The sequence below is a fragment of the Cynoglossus semilaevis genome, chromosome 3 (genome assembly GCF_000523025.1).
Source record: "Cynoglossus semilaevis isolate Cse_v1.0 chromosome 3, Cse_v1.0, whole genome shotgun sequence".
In the NCBI taxonomy this organism is placed as follows: domain Eukaryota; kingdom Metazoa; phylum Chordata; class Actinopteri; order Pleuronectiformes; family Cynoglossidae; genus Cynoglossus; species Cynoglossus semilaevis.
This window is the reverse complement of record NC_024309.1, coordinates 7,211,897-7,220,474: the sequence shown is the minus strand read 5'-3', so window position 1 is coordinate 7,220,474 and position 8,578 is coordinate 7,211,897. Positions and strand designations below refer to the sequence as shown.

Here is an 8,578-nt window from a genome sequence, read left to right as displayed (position 1 = left end):
TGTAAGAACTGTATGTTGTGTAATGAAAAAAACCCCCCTTCCAAGTATCCACAGAACAAAAAAAAAAAAAAAAAAAAAAATCCCAAGGAACTACGAGTGTAAGCCAATTTCAGGCAGCACTTTTCTACACGCATAGTGCGGTATTTTAAATAGTTAAAAATGACTTGTCACACAGACAGGGCCCCTTATTTCTCACTGTGGGACCCTAGCCCAGAGGTTTGATAAAGGTCAAAGTGGACAACCAGTAGCTTCACCCCTTAAGCCTTTAATTGGCCCTGGTCTGTTTGGATCCCATATACAGTATGGGCATTATGTGGCCCGTATCTTCCCCACATGGCCCATTGCTCTCCCAATTCACCGACTGAGCAACTGAGTCCTAAAGGCGTCAGGCCCGGGGGTTCAATAAAGACGAGCTTCAACCACGAAGGGCCACAAGACAGAGGGTCTTCACTCTTGGCGGTGGCCGTGCGGCCCATTGGTAAATTCTAAATGGGCGCTAATTAGCCAGACATTATGGTTGCGTCCACCCGCCCAGCGGGAGACAGGATAATGTACAGGGACTGATTATTTAACCCCCTCAACGGCCATTCAATAAAGGAGACAAAGGGAAAACAGAGTTCCCACAAGTCCAACCTGGTTGGAGAATCACCGATGATATTTCAGCTTCTGGTGAAGCTGTTGAAAAAAACAAGGACAAGGAAGTCACTGGGAAGGCACTTTTGTCATTCCATGGAGGGCCACACAGTTTTTGAAGAGTTGTTTGACTGGCCGGGAACTCACCGTTGTCCTTGGGGCCACTAGCAAACAGAGGGATGGTCGACTCAGGGGCCTGCCACATGAAGCATTTATGGAACAATAAATCACAGCGGCAGCTTTTCACTTTTCACGGGAAAGGGACCGGAGTAGGAGAGTGCGTGTGTGTGTGTGTGTGTCTTTGTCCATGTGAGATGGCTGGAGGTGGGAGGATTGTAAGGACTGATGGGGAGGAGGAAAAAGGGGGCGGGGGGGTGTGTGTGTGTGTGTGTGATTTGGTGTAGTACTCTCCCTTGGGATTTGTCCCAAATTTACCCCTGCACCCCCACATCCAGGCTTCAGTGCGGGATATGGGAGAAGAGGAGAGTGAGAGAAATTCCTGGGCATAATAAGCCTCGGTGAATGAAGGCTGCAGGGGGATCAGACTCTGATCCTGATGAGAAGGAGGCCGCAGATCAGGAGCTGCTCCAAGGCTGCCAGCATCACATTGCCAGGTTTTTACTCCATTAGCGTCATGGAAACACAACATTCCAACCCCTTGTTTGGGAATGGGGTTAAAGCAGTGAGGGGTGCAGGGGTATCTATAATGAAAACATGGTCAGCTCCCCTCACAGCGAGATGACACCTCTATACTAAACATTCTGATACGGCCCTGAGGCGGAGGCTGTTTGACATCAACATGTCGCAGGCCTTTAAACACGCCGATATGGGGCAAAAGAGCAGCAACTGATGCAACAACGTACCCTTTGCGGGACTTGGAGTTGGAGTGAATAATAATCATATAAATAAATATATACATATATATGCATACATACATACATATATAAATATATACATACATATATAGAAATATATATAGAAATGTATATATATGGATGGAATCTACATTTCTAAATGAAACTCACTCAGCGCCACCTCTTCTCCACAGCCAGGTTCAAAAAAGGTCACTATATATATATATATATATACATACATACATATATATACACATATATAGTATCTATTAGGCTCAACATTGAGAGTGAAGACTACCTCGATAGTCTGACACTACATGACTTGGCAACATTCCATTTGTGGTGACCCTAGCTCTGCTCAGCCGAGCATTACAAATCAAGAGAGCAATGTGTTATTAATGCTCCAAAACATTCGAGGGAGTCTCGCGGTGCGCACTGCCACAAAGCAAGTGTGAAATCACTAAACATGTCACAACCGGCCCGGCAGAGGCTCGATCAAATGGGAACAGCTCGCGGCAGAGGGGGCTAAATAGGATGTCGGACAGGCTCGCCATGACTAATGTCAATCAAAATCTCCCCATGCGTCCTATTGAGTCAAACCGCAGCTGGACATTCCAGATATTCACCCCCACAGACTAACCAATCGGGACTCGGCTGCGCTTTTTTTTTTTTTTTTTTTTTTTTTTTTTGAAAGAAACCATGCATTCATCAGACGATCTGGTAAGCCCACGAATCAAGGGATTCCTTTCATTCTCGCCCCCTTTTGCGAAAGATGACTGACCAAATGTGGGTCTAACAATCAATCACCGTGTGACTCGATAACCTTTGTTTTGTTCAAGTGAATTCTTCTATTATTGGCTGAAGGTGAAACGCCACATTCTTCTCTCACTGGTATGACAATCTTGAAGCTAAAATCACCAAACGGTTTCAATCCAAAACTCACTCTCTAAGTATTTGTCCAAAGATAATGGGGTCTCGCAAAATGGTTCCACTTAACCTTTAACACTTGGACAGGGTCATTGCAATGGGTGGCCAGCACGTCCCCATACTAACATGCTCCTTCTCAACATACTGCCTGTGGTCAGCGGCTCTGGTCAATTTCGTTCGACAGCCCACCGGTGGTCCACTCCGAGGATTAACAGATTACATGCAGCTGGTAAAAGGCTGGGGAACTCATACCAGGGCATTCCCTGTTGATTCACCTTTGAAGCTCTTTTTTCCATGACTGCAAGCACGTAGTCACGGCACTTAAAAAAAAAGAAAAAAAAAAAGCCCTGAGCAAGAAACAGCACATTTCATCAAGGTAAAGGGGCCTGTTCCTACTTTGCAGACTGTGGTCAAAATTGTTGGCTGTTTAATTAAGTCAAATAAAAACTAAAAAACCTTTTTACTGGAAGAAAAAAAATAGTTCAACCAAAACTTTTCTTTTCCAGGAAATTAAAAAATGCGACCCTCCTGGGGACTGTTGTGGAACTTTTACAAGACCGCAATAGCTTCATCAGGAAAACTTTCTGTAATTTTTTTAAACCAGAACAATGTCTCAAAAATATTATTTTCCTCAGCCAAGTCTTTTTGATTTTTTTCTAAAAATTTTTTTTATATAAAAACTGATTTGCTTTTCTCCAACGTGTTATATTACGCTATATTTTATATTTAAATATATTCAGGAAGAAGCGACCTCCACTGCTTACTGATGATGCAAAGCCCAGAAGACTGGCGTTTCTACTATGCGTCCTCTAACAGAAAGTGCAAATCCTCTCACAGCGTAACCTCTAGTTGGCGCCCAAACAGGTTGGCGATTGCCAGCGGAGTCTATAGTTGTGTTGCAGTCTGTGTGATTTAAAGAAAATGAATAAAGAAAAGAAGAAAAAACAACTATCTCGACCCCTTTAGTACACCTGTCAGGAGGCAGAACTGGGATGTGAAGGGGGGGCGGGGGGGGCTGAGTTTAGGGAGGAAACATCGCTTTGAGAACAAGAGGACACTGTTCAGCTTTACTTCCACCCTAATCCTCGGGAAAATAACCGTTGTTTGCTCGAGAGCCTGCACAGAGAACTTCAAAACGCAATTATTCTCATTACTGTCGAGCAACTCAAGTGACTCCAAGACGCGCAGGAAATACATTTTATTGAGTTACATTCAAAGCTGAAGAGTGACTTATATAACCTATTGTTTTTGGCAAGACAGCTATGGCATTTAAATAAAATTTAATATAAATGACGTTTTTTGTCTAAAGGAATGTAAATTGAAGATCGTAATCAAAGTCCCAGTTGTTTTAATAGACAATGTTTTTCTCTTCACGATTATGGAATCCAACTGTGGACCAGATTGGACTCTTCGGCGTGCCGGATTCAGCCCACGGGCCGCCATTTTATTATCCCTGCACTAAATGTTAGCATTGTGAACTGTATGTTATTTAAATCAGATGTGGAGAAGCTGATTTGATAAAAAAAAGTTAAAATTAAAAAAAAAAAGTTTTATATTTACATTTATATTGATCCCATAGTAAGGAAATTGTTGAAAAAAATGATGATATATTGATGATAAAAATATTCTCATCCTAAATTTTAATGCTAATGCTAATCAACCAAAACATTAGTTTGTCAAGAAAAATGACACATTTTCACATGGTCGCAGGCCAACAAACTAAACAGGCAGGCAGAAAATTAGCCACCTCAATCCAACATGCCTCAATGGCACTCAGTGTGATTTACCAAAGCACTGATTTGCACTCGATGAAGCTCAGCACAACATGTCACTATGTTTTGTGTCCTTCTTCAAAGGACACAAAACACAAATTACCGTGTGCCACGAATACCTTGCGCTTTAACGGTGACAGGTAGCAATCATCGGCACGTCAACTAACGCTGAGACAATTGCCGCGCTATTAAACACGGATCACCCAAGAGCAATAAATGCAATGCAATCAAACCCGCAGGAAGGGTTTGGGTTTGGCAAAGATGTGTAAACAACATTAAACTGAGATCTTTGGAACATTGAATCTTGGGAAAGTCGACAAGACGGGCGCTTTAACAGACCGCTTTGTAAACCAGGAAAGATAGTTGTCTCGTGCTTGGAATTATTTACAGGGGCTTTAAATATGGGCATGACAAAGGAACCATAAAAGGATCCTTTTTTTGAGGCAAGATGAAGGTCGCAGTGCTTTATAGTGGACTCAGACCCAGTGGGACAGGCTGTCTAAACAGAGCGCAGTTACAGCTATTAAGAAGGTCGGGGATGGTTGGTGAAAAGCCCAAATAGGGCTAATTCTGGGCTGTATTATCGCGCGGGATGACTTAGAACGCAAGTCACCAAAATAGCATTTAGACCTCCTCTGAAGAACCACCAAAACATCACTTTCCCACAGATCGTCTGCAATCGGAGACCATCTTGTAATAGAAGCTATTTTTTTTTTTCAATCTACGAATGTTAGGAGAATCCTCGCACAAACAAATTAAACGTTGTTTTGTTGGGGAATTAGGCTACACCCCCCGCCCCCAAAAAAAGCAAGATTTTGGTTTGCCACAAAACTGAATGTTGTTTTGTTGGGGAATTAGGCTACACCGCCCCCCAAAAAAAGCAACATTTTGGTTTGCCACAAAACTGAATTACTTAATGCTCTAGAGCATACGTGTCAAACTCAAGGCCCGGGGGCCAAATGCGGCCCGCCAAGCTGTTTTGTGTGGCCCGCAGTAGCTTAGAACTAGTAAATGGATGTCTGGATTTTCTTTGACTGAAGTAAATTAGTAAAAATTAAGTATTTCTTTCCCACTGCGGCCCGGTACCAAATGACCTTTGGACCAGTACTGGTCCGCGGACCAGGGGTTGGGGATCCCATGATCTATATGGTCTTCCATTTACAACCGGCCCTTTAAGTGGAACTGTATTGCTGATGTGGCCCCCGTTGAAAATGAATTTGACACCCCTGCACTAGAGCATGTTATTATGCACTTATGCACTGTTACACAACACTTTCAGGGAATTTAAAAGCGAAACCTGTTAATTATTACATCCAAGAAGACACAAAGGGCCAGAAAGACAGAAAGATGGAGAGCGCAAACCAGAAAGAGAGAGAAAAAAATATTCATACTGATGAACTGCTAACACCCGTGATGACTCAAAGCAATAGTCTTAAGTCACACATTAACAGTGACAAATCCACGCTGTGACAAAAGATGATGGAACGCTGACACAACTCGGCTTTTCATTCCTGGAACATTTTGTATTTCTAGTAATTTATTGTTATTGTATGGCTAAATAAAGACCGGACTACACCGTGGAAAAGTGGTTTCTTTCCTGGTGGTAACTGCAGGTCTTTCTGTACGGAATTTGTTTTTTGTTTTTTTTTCTCTGTTACTGCAGTTCCCTTCCCACAGTCCAGACACATTCAGGATTAGTTTAATTGGCACTCTTCAGCCCGTGGATTAGTGAAACTCTTACCTGGGTAAAAACACAGGTGTTGCCATGGTGACGTGTCACGAACATAACAGATAGTATCAGCTCTGCTTGGGCCTTGTTCTGTTCATGCAGATAAAGTCCTTATAAAAAAATTTGAGTTGTTTTGCTTTTTTGTTTTAAAGCAGTGATTATCAACTGGTGGCTCGTGGGCCAAATCCGGACCGCCAAACAGTCCTATTCGGCCTGCCTCCAAAATTATGAGGATCAGAGAAAAAAAAAATAGTGTGATCCCCACTATTTATGACCCTATTTACATTCTTCAAGGAAAAAAAAAAAAAAACAGTTTTTACTTAAAATTTATTAGAGTGTCAAGCCCGCAAGGTGTCTGTCCAGAAAAATTCTGGCCCTGAAATAGTAAACAAAAACCTCAAAGGAGAGCAAAATTAGCAAGGATTCGCTACAGGAACACAAAAGTATATACACCTCTGCAGACAAGGAAACAGAACTCAAAAAAAAAAAAAAAAAAATACCGACAGGTGATGTGTACACCGGTGTAATTGCGCCATGTTTATAAAACTACTGACATGCAGGGCAGCGACACTCAGACAAGCTTTTGAGTAACCCACCGCCGTGTTTAGCTTGACTGAGTCACTTCTTAAGTCCTGAGCAGCTGACGCACCAACCTTGCAATCATTCTGCTCGGCAAAGCCGGAGCATGACAACAACAACAACGATGACACACCTGTCCTAATCACACACTCAGCTGCGGTCATACTCGCCTCGCTCTCGGGCGGAGACAAAGAACGGCACGGCAACCGTGCGCCCCTCGACGGCAGCCTTGCGTGTTTGTTACGCTAATCTTACGATGGAGGGCTTCAGTCACCCGCCCCCCCCTCCCCCCCCCGCTCACCATCGAACACAAAAGCCACAGGACCTCCTCCGTAGCTCATCTGCTCCCAGAACGTCCTCGGTGACCCCCGCTTGGAATCAACCTCCCAGACAATAATCCCTGGCAATTACATACCTGCCCTTCACGAGTGGACGTAGGACAAGGGTTGCTACCTGGAGATTTAAAAAAAAAAAAAAAAATGTACACAGCTCTCCGACTGTGGAGATGCCGTGACGGGGTTTTCAGTGTCAATAAAGGTACATTGAGCATTTTATTCCCAGGCCTGAGTGGGAAAAAAAAAATCAAAAGTTGGTCGTGCGTCACAGCCATGTTGTAGTAATTACCATTTAAGGCCTTGCTAGAAAAATTCAACTTGTCTATAAATAGATGGAATGGACCCAAGCACCCCCTCCCCACCAGGGACTCATCCTGCACCAACACTCCATGACATGGGAAAGTAGGATTTCTGTACAAGCTGCCATTTAGCGGTAACACGTCGGGATACGGAGACTTCCCGTGACGATCGGCCCATTTAGCGGTAACACGTCGGGATACGAAGACGATCGGTGTCACGTCCTCGCGGTTGACAGGTCATTTTAAACGGGGGGAACGGGGGTCGAGAACTGCACCTGGTTTAAACTTCACACAAGTCAGTATACGACGCAAAAAAGCAACTGTTAGGAAACAAACAAAGAATAATTACCAGATTTGCCATTTCCAGAATTTATAAAAAATAAAATAAAAATTTCACGGGGGGAATTCACTTCAGTGATTACGTACGAACACAAGGCAGACCTTGTGTTCGTACGTAACCATTGAAGTGGCAGTAATTAAATACCTGAGCCTGTGCCAAGTGGCTGAAGTTGCTAATTATGTGCAGCCACTGAAGCGTCTAATAAAATAATAGGATTTAGAAAAACCAGCTGGCATCAAAAACCATCACATATGATTTCAGGAAATAAAGACACGCCCGCGCACTAGTATTACCTCAACGTTATCATCCATGTACGATTTTAAGGATATTTTAAAAAATTTGTTTGTTTCTTTTTTTTTTTTTTTTTACTGTCAACAAAGAAATAGTAAGATTATGATGAGTTATCATAGGAAAAAAAATATATATATATTCATGGTTAAAATAATTTGAAAAATTATTTAGAAAAAAAAAAAAAATATATTCATGGTTAAAATTATGATCAAATAATTTGAAAAATTATTTAAAATTAGTGCACCATGAACTACAAAAAGTTGCGTTCATTTTTGGATTTCACTTTTCTTTTGGACAGAAAGTGAGCAGATTCGATGCATTGTTTTGTTTGTGTTTTTTTTTTTTTTTTTTTGGTCCAGGAAATCATTTTAGGGCAATAATTATCGTCGGTGAGTCATCACCCCTCCCTGATATTATTTGTACATACAGTCTTGTGCACCGTGGCTTTGTTAGGCAAACACATCGTAAACTGGTTTCCAGATGATGAGGAACAAGAGCAGAATGTCTAGTATGACAACTTTGTAACCCCACAACATCGCAAAAAAAAAAACCTGCACACGCACTAATGGCTATGAAACCGTCAAATTATCAGGTTGGTTGACCCCTGTCGGAAAGTCAGACGATGAAATTGCAGCGTGCTACCAAAAAAGGATGCAGACATTCATCCCCGGCCCGTGATGGTTTTCTACTTTGATCTGTGCCCTGGCATGTTGACAGGTCACAGCAAGCCCTGCTCTCAACACTGCCAGCCTGTCCAGCCGGGTCAAGCACCTTGGCTGACCTCTCCAGAAAAAGAAAGGAGAGATAAAAGCGGCAGAT

At 42.6% G+C, this 8,578-nt stretch overlaps 2 protein-coding genes across 5 annotated transcripts in view; one reads left to right on the top strand and one right to left on the bottom strand.

Annotated features, from left to right (window-relative positions):
* The window catches only part of mkxa (mohawk homeobox a), a 1,121,182-nt gene that overhangs the window by 804,578 nt on the left and 308,026 nt on the right, over window positions 1–8,578 (top strand). The gene's annotated exons all lie outside the window — the stretch shown is intronic.
* The window catches only part of arhgap29a (Rho GTPase activating protein 29a), a 31,815-nt gene that overhangs the window by 20,579 nt on the left and 2,658 nt on the right, over window positions 1–8,578 (bottom strand). The window lies entirely within an intron of this gene.